We start from the raw sequence: 9,463 nt of genomic DNA, 5'->3' as shown, positions 1-9,463 counted from the left end.
ACCACCATAATGAAAATTTATTTAATTAAACATTTATTTTCTTGATATTTTGATACCAAAATCAAATAGTATCTGTTCCCATTAAACAAGGCAATGTCTAAACGATGTCTTTATCAAGTCATATTGAACGTCCAATTTTGATCCCCACACACTGCGGACTGTGACTACAGAAGACGTCTTTTTTCCAACGTCTAAATAATGTCACGTATTGATATCCATGGGATGTCTGCATTAAGGCTCAGTGAGAGTCACAGGAGACCCCTGATGTAGTGTTTGTAAACCAAAATTTACTGCAGTTCTTTATATAGCTGTAGGCCTTCTTTTAAAGGAAAGAGATACTTTGCGCGTAACAATGCGATTAATTGTGATTAATCACAGCATGTCACGTGATTAATCGGGATTAAAAATTTTAATCGTTGCCCAGCACTAATTTTAATGCTTTCTTTGTAAAGCACTTGGATTTGTCTTGTCCATGAAATGTGCTATACAAATAAAATTGCCTTGCCTAATTAGCTCTTATAAATTTAGTCGTACATCTGAATGGGCCTAAAACTGAAGATACAGACTTAAAATTATTGAAAGATTTGTATATAAATCCAGCATCTTAAGGAAAGCCTTCTGCTTTAGAAGCTGGTGATATAAAATCGTTTTTTTTTTTTTTTTTTTTTTTTTTTTTAAGTAATCTCTGCTTTAATTCAGTTTCAGTGAAGAATTTTAGCTTTTTAGATTTTGCTGCTCATAGAACTGAAACGTTATAATCAAAACAGAACATGCAACAGATGCACTTAGAGTCAATATACGGAGAACTTCCTTGCTGATGTTTAACAGCTGAGTCACCCGCCTGATTCAGTTCCTCACAAATGTTTAGGCAGGTGGAGGTGTCCACACTGTAGCCTTAAAAGCAGCTACACCAGGAGCATCGTTTGTTTGATGAGCTGAATGACATACATTAGGAAAATGCACCACATCAATTGGAGTCCCTATTTAGACACTGTGCTCAGCTAAGCCACAAGGATACACACTGATGGCAACAAGCACATACAGACACACACACACAGTTACCTGGTTTGTGTGGACGTGCACTGGATTAATTGGTGAGTAATGAGTGCTTCCCAGAGATAATTAGGTTCTTAATGTGTGTATGAAGTTCCCTTAATATTCTGAATCTGTCTGTCTTCATTTTAGATGCAGAATTAGATTCATTAATTTATTCATTGTGTGAACCTTTACATGCATAAAAACTTTTCTGTATTTTTACAGGAGTACATAGAACAATTTTACAGCTGCTCTACTTGTACCTGTGTCTAGTTTTGTGTGTGTGTGTGTGTGTGTGTGGGTGTGTGTGTGTGTGTGTGTGTGTGTTTGTGGCTGGCTGAGTCGCTGTTTTCTTCTGGGTCCTGAGAAATCTGCGAGTCATTGGGACCCAACTTCAGCTCCAAAGCACACAGTCAGTCTCAAAGCCCTGAAGGAGCCTGAAAACCATCAAATGGCTTTGAAGAGTGTTACGTTGCCATGACAACCGACATAAAATGAAATTAGAGGGTGATTTAAAAGCTGATTGGCTGCTAATGGTTTGACAACAGGGAACAGATAACTGCTGGTTCAGAGAAATGGAGACGATCTCGTTTGAGTGTGTGTATGTGTGTGTGTGTGTGTGTGTGTGTGTGTGTGTGTGTATGTGTGTGAACACTGGAACACCCATCCATGTGTAGTAAATGTGGAATCAGAGCACTTTACTTTGGATGAGTGAAAAACTAACCCAAATCTGGTATTCATTTATTAAATTACAGGACCAAACCTGAATGGAGCCAAAATGACTAGAAAGTCTCTGAAAGAAATATTTCCTTGTGGTGACAGGTGGGGATGGGTCTGGAGAACATGGGTTCAAGTCCCTGGGCTGGCAATGGGGGTGAACTACTGTGGGCCCCTGGGCTGGGCCCTTAAATCCCCAGCTGCTCCCTGGGTGCTGGAAAAATGGCAGCCCACTGCTCCGAGTCAAACTAGAGATGGGTTAACAGCAGATGGCTAATTTTAGTGTGTTTTGTAAAATATGAACTGACAAATAAATTATTCAATTCTATTCTGTTCTATTCTATTCTATTCTATATCCTCTGGCTGCCTCTCATCCCATGTTTGTTAGAAACATTCGTTTTGGACAACTTAAAAATTTCATGCTGTGTGTAAGCAAGATGCGATACATAGAGGAGACCACTAGAGGCACTGAAGCCGCAAATGTTCAACGTTCTTACTTACACCTGGATAGCTCAGTTGGCAAGGCTTCCGTCTCCCATGCGGGAGACCCCCATGAGAGATAACCTTCCTGATGGGTCTTTAGGCAAGACCGGCTAACCTTTACAGATGTAAGTCGCTTTGGAGAAAAGTGTCTGCTAAATAACCATAGAATTGATTGATATAAATCAATACTAATGAGATAACATGGATACTTAAGTTTCAATTCCTCTCCTTCATGCATGATGTGCTGCTGCTGGATGAAATGTTTTTGGCACCTACATGCCCAAAATCAGCTTCTCTCCAAGATAATGCCAAATTTGGATTTTTATTGCATGAATAAAAACGTTGTTCTTTATGCATTAATATCAACCTTCCCTGTGGCCATTTTCATTACATCCTGCACATCTGGACGTTCTGGGTTCTCTTGCATTACCCACAGAGGCGCAACAGTCACCAAACTAACCAAACTTTGTAACACAGTAACCAAATGAGATTATCCTCCCTTAAACAAATCCACGGGGTCAGCATGCGGAACAGTCAAGGCAAAAATCAAAATGCTGCAGAGAACAGGTGGGTCTTTAACCTGGATTTAAATAAAATGAGTGTTTCAGCTGATCTAAGGCTTTCTGGGAGTTTGTTCCAAACATGTGGAGCATAGAAGCTGAATGCAGCTTCTCCATGTCTGGTTCTGATTCTGGGAACTGATAAGAACCTGGATCCAGATGGCCTGAGGGTTCTGGTAGGTTCATACTGGGTCAAGAGGTCACTGATGTATTTTGGTCCTAAACCATTCAGAGCTTTATAGACCAGCAGCAGAACTTTAAAGTCTATCCTCTGATGGACCGGCAGCCATTGTAAAGACCTCAGAGCTGGACTGATGTGGTCCACTTTCTTGCTCTTAGTGAGGACTGGAACAGCAGAGTTCTGAATCAGCTGCAGGTGTCTGACTGATGTTTTAGGTAGAACCTGTAAAAACGCTGTTACAATAATCAAGCCGACTAAAGATGAAAGCACGGACTAGATTTCCAGGTCCTGCTGAGACACCAGATCTTTTACCCTTGATATGTTCTTAAGGTGATAGTAGGCTGACTTTGTGATTTCCTTAAAGTATTTCTCAAAGTTAAGGTCTGAGTCCATCAATACACCCAGACTTCTGGCCTGGCTGGTGGTTTGTAGGTGTATAGACTGAAGTTTTGGAGTGACCTTTAATCGTTTCTCTTTGGCTCCAAAGACCATCACCTCACTTTCTGTTTAACTGAAAAAGTTTAGACACATCCAATCATTAATCTCCTCAATGCATTTACCAAGAGCCTGTACGGGGCCTTAGTCTCCTGGTGACATTGTAATATATATTTTGTTTTTCTTTATGACCTGTGCCAGTGGGAGCATGTAGATGTTAAACAAAAGAGGCCCCAGGATGGAACCTTGGGGGACGCCACATGTAGTTTGTTGTCTGCTCCGATGTAAAGTTACCTATTGACACAAAGTACTTTCTATTCTCTAAATAAGATTTAAAGGTCCCATATTATACACTTTATTCCCAATCTGAGACCATTCATTAATATCTAAATGAAATATTTCCGCCATGGTATGGACAAATCGACCCTCAGTTTGAGTGCAGCGGCTTCTCTTCACCTCCCTCTTTTTAGCAGCTTCAGAAATGTGCCGTTTATGGTGGGCGGAACCCTGGTGGAGCAGCTCAGCTGTTGGCTCCGCCCATCGCATCGCCCGTCATGAGGTGATTGACAGGTTAATATATTTTCAAGCTATCAGACTAATAAGGCCGAAACGATAAAATAACTGCCAGCTCTTACCTCTCCAGCTGTGTCACGGACAGTTGGTATTGAACCTGGCTTCAGCTTCAAACGGTTGGCGAAGCCTGCTTTCCATGCCCCCATGTTGTGGAAACAGTCCTCTTTGAAATGCTGGCCACAGACATGCAAAACCTTTGGAAGTTTTCCGGGTACATTTCCTCCAAAAATAAAATTAATCCACTCAGTCCTCGTGGGTTCAGTGGATGGAAGTAAAAAAACGTTTTCGTGTTCATTTATGCAGCCACAAACAGAACAGTGCTTCTGTCGCTTAGCCATGTCCGCTAACGAGGGTTGCCGAAGAGGGAAAAACACTGGGCGCTAGGTGATTTTTAGAGGGCGGGCTTTGAGAGCCGGTAGACGGGTCCATCGCTCTGTGGGGAGTGGTTATTGTCCCTTATGACGTCATAACGTACACGCTTTCAAACAAGCTCATTTCAGCGCTTACTTCCCTAGAGGTGGAGCAGGGGGGAGAGAGAGCGCCTGAAAGAGTTTCACACTTACGGGTCTCCTACACATGCGGGGGGACCAGTATGACTGTTCCAAAACCATTAAAAAGTGAATTTTGCATAATATGGGACCTTTAAACCATTGTAGTGCATTGCCAGAGAGGCCCATTCAGTTCTCCAGTTGGGAGTAAAATATTGTGGTCGACTGTATCAAATGCAGCACTGAGGTCCAGTAAGACTAAGACTGACTTTTTTCCATCGTCTATATTCAAACATATGTCCTTAATGACTTTGGTCAGAGCATCTCAGTGCTGTGGTGCTGTCTAAAACCTGACTGGAAGACATTGTAGCAGTTGTTTTGTGTTAAAAAGTCGTTTAGCTGATGAAAAATGGCTTTTTCGATTATCTTACTTAGAAAAGGAAGATTTGAGATCAGCCTGTAGTTGTTCATTTGTGTCTTGTTTAGATTGTCCCTTTTTAGAAGAGGTTTGATTACAGCTGTTTTTAGAAGTTCTGGGAAGATGCCCGAAATTAAAGACAAGTTTACAATCTGTAAGAGATCTGGCTCCAGAGTCTTTTTGAAGAAACCTGTTGACAGGATGTCCAAGCAGTAAGAGGAGGAGTTCAACTGACATAAGATGTTGCCCAGATGTTTGCTGTTAGAACATTTCCAAAAGAACAAGGAACTCAAGGGATTGGGACTGAGCAGCTGTGTAGCCATAAGAAAACCACTAATCAGAGTCGGCTAACCAGAGAACAAGGCTTCAGTTTGCTGGGGAGCATAAAGATTGGACTCTGATGGAAGAAGATCATGTGGTCTGATGAATCGAGATTTACCCTGTTCCAGAGTGATGGAGCATCAGGGTAAGAATAGAGGAGGATGAAGTGATGCAGCCATCATACCCACTGCTACTGTACAAGCCTGTGGGGGCAGTCTATGATCTGGGGTTGCTGCAAGTAAACAACAATAAAAAAAAATAAAGGTAAATAAATAAAATTAATTAATTAAATTAATCAGATGAAAAGAAATAAAATAATGTGGGGTTTGTAGAAAATCTATGACAATCAGTGTTAAAGGGGTTTAAATAAAAGATTTGCAGAAAAAAAAACTTTTCGGTGCGCATAAAACACCTTAACAACAGGTCTTTGCCCCGGCTCATGTTTCCACCCAGCAGTAATTTGCCATGCGGCTCTAACATTCATGTTTCTCCAGATTTAACTGCAGGATGACCACAACTGGGACGTTGCTTGAAACACTAATAACATGCAAACACACACATGTCAAAGTTTCGACCCTCTCCTGAAATGTGTTCCTGCACACATGATATACGCTGCCAAAAGAAGCATGAACAGTAAACAGAAAGCGATATGACGAGATTTAGACACATGTGATCTGTGAGTGTGTGGTGACCCAGATGTGTGAAAGTCTGTCAAGGAAGCAGCTTTTCTGCCCCAGAACAACCTGGACAAGTTGTTTCATCCTCTGCGACCTCTTGGAGCAACGGCATCATCTTCCTGAGGAATCTGGGCTGTTTGATGACACCGAGGGGCCTCTTAGCCAGGCAGCGCTGCCTGCTGCAGGAATCATTTGGCTGCTCTCATCTCAGGCCAATTAGTCGGCTGCTGTGCACGCTCAGGGAGGAAACGAGAATGTTTATCTGATCCTGACTGACAGCTCAGATGCTGCTGCTCTTTAGCTCACTTTCATCCCAGCAGCAGCAATTTTACGCTTTTATTCACAGAACACGCCGACGTTTTGTTTTCAAACATAAGATTTTATCATTTTTCTACTCTCCAGTGGAGTTTGATGAGATTTCTGGTTTGCATTGAAATGACTTAAATGGATTTCTTGTAACTGAATTTGACGCTTCAAAATTTTAAAAATTTTTTATATCTACAATAATTTTTTCATGTTTAAAAGTTTAAAATAAAAATAAAATTGCTCAAATTGAAGAGGCAATATTCACTGTTTAGTTTGCCATCAGAAATTTACTGTCAACATCCAGGACATAAGGATAACCAGTCAATGCTGGATGAGATTGAGTGGTCATCCAGCCAAACAACTTATATTCCACCTGTCATGTGATGATATACATTTACCAGTAGGTCATATCCACCCAAAAGTCATTTGCTGAATGTAATCTTCATCTGTAACTGTGGTAACTACTAACACCGACCATGTTGCTGTGACAGAAAGTAGCATTCCCTATTGAAATTACTGTAATACATCAGCATTTAGGCTGCTGACATCATTCAGAAATGGTTTGTGGAAGCTCAGAAGTGAAACTGTCCTTCAATATATTTAGTTATTTTATTTGAAATTTTGAAACTTCAGAAAAAAATTCAGAATGTGTTCAGTTAAATTTAGATACAAAAATATCATATGTCATTTTAATACGTGAAAATGTTTTGTCGAATGAAATTCAAAATCTGTCTGCAAGAGAAGTGTAAGAGTGCACGTTCAGAGCATGAGTGTGCATGTGAAGCATCCGTCTACCTCCAGCTGCTCTGTGCAGGTGGGTTTGCTGTAAACTGACCTACAAACTGTATCAGTGCATGCTATAGTGTCTCATGTAGTGTGACCATTCTCAGCCCACCACAGCATGAAGTCCTGCCCCTGCATTCCATTACCATGGAAACGCATCAAATTACAGGAGAAAAGAAATCAAAGTGGCCTGACATTTACAGAGATAACAGAAGCCAAACGATTAAACATGCAGGGTGCATCAAACAACCCCTCTGATGGAGAACTGCGTGTTTATTCCCTCTTTTTTCAGCAAAGCTCTTTCCATCCCTCTTTGACAGGTCGCACAGTTGTGCTCCCCCTCCCGCTTTTTTTTTTTTAAAGAAATACCCTGGAAGATGAAGAGATTTCTCCCTCCTGTCCTCCTCGGCTCTCCTCTCTCCTCCTCGTCTCCTGGAGCTGTAACTCCTGCTGACAGCCGAGTCGGTGAAGGGAAGTTTTTCCTTTCTTTCCTTCCTGCAGGCATGGGAGGGGGCGGAGGGAGACAATGGAAGGAAAATGGTTAATAAATTTTTATTTTAACACTGGATTTTCATTTGGAAGTCAAATGGCAGCAGTCAGATCTGTGCAGCATGCAATGGGAGCTCCTCCTCATCACATGAGAAGTTTGACATCATGTGCAACCTCAGCAGGTTTGAAGGAACTTTGACATTTTGTGCTCGTTTATTATTATTTATCGTTGCACCTCAGCAATCCTTCTGAGTGTTTTGTTGACATTTTTACGTAACACATCCAGAAACATTTTGGAAAATCCAGCTGAATTCAGGTTTATCCATCCTGTTCATTCTAGTCCAATTATAATCTAATTTAAACAAATCCAGATATGATCCACATTAGTCAAATTATAACAACTGTTTTTATATAAACCAATTCATAAAAATAATTACATATCTCTTTGATTTAGTTCAGTTCAAATAATTCAGTTTTATCCTGAGCTGCACGAGGAGGCAATGGAGAGGAAAACCTCCATCAGGACCAGAACCGGGAAGGAAAACCTCCATCAGGACTAGACCCTGGAAGGAAAACCTCCATCAGGACCAGAACCGGGAGGGAAAACCTCCATCAGGACCAGAACCAGGAAGGAAAACCTCCATCAGGACTAGATCCTGGAAGAAAAACCTCCATCAGGACCAGAACCGGGAGGGAAAACCTCAGATATTTCTACATGGAGAGTAAAAACAGGAGCCCAGTGCATCATGGGATATCCCCCATCAGAGAGGAGCCCAGTGCATCATGGGACATCCCCCATCAGAGAGGAGCCCGGTGCATCATGGGATGTCCCCCAGCAGAGAGGAGCTCAGTGCATCATGGGATGTCCTCCAGCAGCCTTGAACAGACTAGCGGACTGGCTCCTGTTCAGCTCTGGTTGCTGATTCCTTTCACCTGTATTTCTCCTTGGTGCCAGATGGTGAGAATTTTCTCTGTGTGTTTCCAAACTTCTGCTTTTGGAAATGTCATCGTATTTCTGAATCTAGATTTCTAAGCGTGCCTGTAACAGCCTGTTGTGACTCCTCATAGGTTCTCATGTGGTCCTGTGGCTCTCTGTAGCTATTAAACCTCAGTAGACTTTTCTGTATCAATAAGCAGGTGACCGCTAGGGACCACCAAGATATGTATACATATATATATATATATATATATATATATATATATATATATATATATATACACACACACACATACATACATAAAAGTCCTGATTTATTTTAAATGAATTTTTGTGCATGGACATTATTTGTCACCAAGGTCACCACTGGGTAGTAAATTTGAGGAGGACACAAATGGTAAAACGCCTGAATAGAACAACTGGAGCCTCGTGACAGATGTGAAAGATGCTAATTAATTATTGGCTGTGAACAGGAGCACTGATCGTTGGCATGGCCATCGTCAAGTCTGATCACTGCCCCTACACTTTATCCTAAATATCAAAGTCAGAGCAGTTTCAGATTTGTGCTTAGAAGTTTAGGCTTGATCCACGCTCTGCTGCTGGCCTTTTCTAACTGGGATCCATGTGTGAACTGGTTTTTGTTTTTCCGTCATCTGCTGTGAAATGCTGGGATATCACAGTGTTTGTCCTGAGAAGCAGTTTAAAAATGTCCCTCGTCCTCTGACAAGATTTCTGTTAATTGGACTCTTGTGTTTTTTATTTAGTGGATTCTGTACTGTGACAAAGCTGCTTTGCTATTTCTCAGTAAACAAAAGTGGATGCATTGATCTTCTTTGTTTGCTTTGGACACAGCTGATGCAGCCTCACAGCTCCAGACGTTGTTTCATGAAGCTTCAGTCATGATCCGGTACAAAAGTTCCACTTTTCCCAGGATTACAGTCTGACTGCTGACACTTTTATTTCAGTCACAGTAAGAAGACAGGGACAATGACCTTTTTTTTTTTTTTTTTACTACGTCCTGTCCAGAGTAAGGAAGACAGAAAGAGACAAAGAAACAAAG

This window comes from Melanotaenia boesemani, chromosome 15 (assembly GCF_017639745.1).
Source record: "Melanotaenia boesemani isolate fMelBoe1 chromosome 15, fMelBoe1.pri, whole genome shotgun sequence".
NCBI lineage: Eukaryota > Metazoa > Chordata > Actinopteri > Atheriniformes > Melanotaeniidae > Melanotaenia > Melanotaenia boesemani.
Note: the sequence above shows the minus strand (reverse complement) of the source record.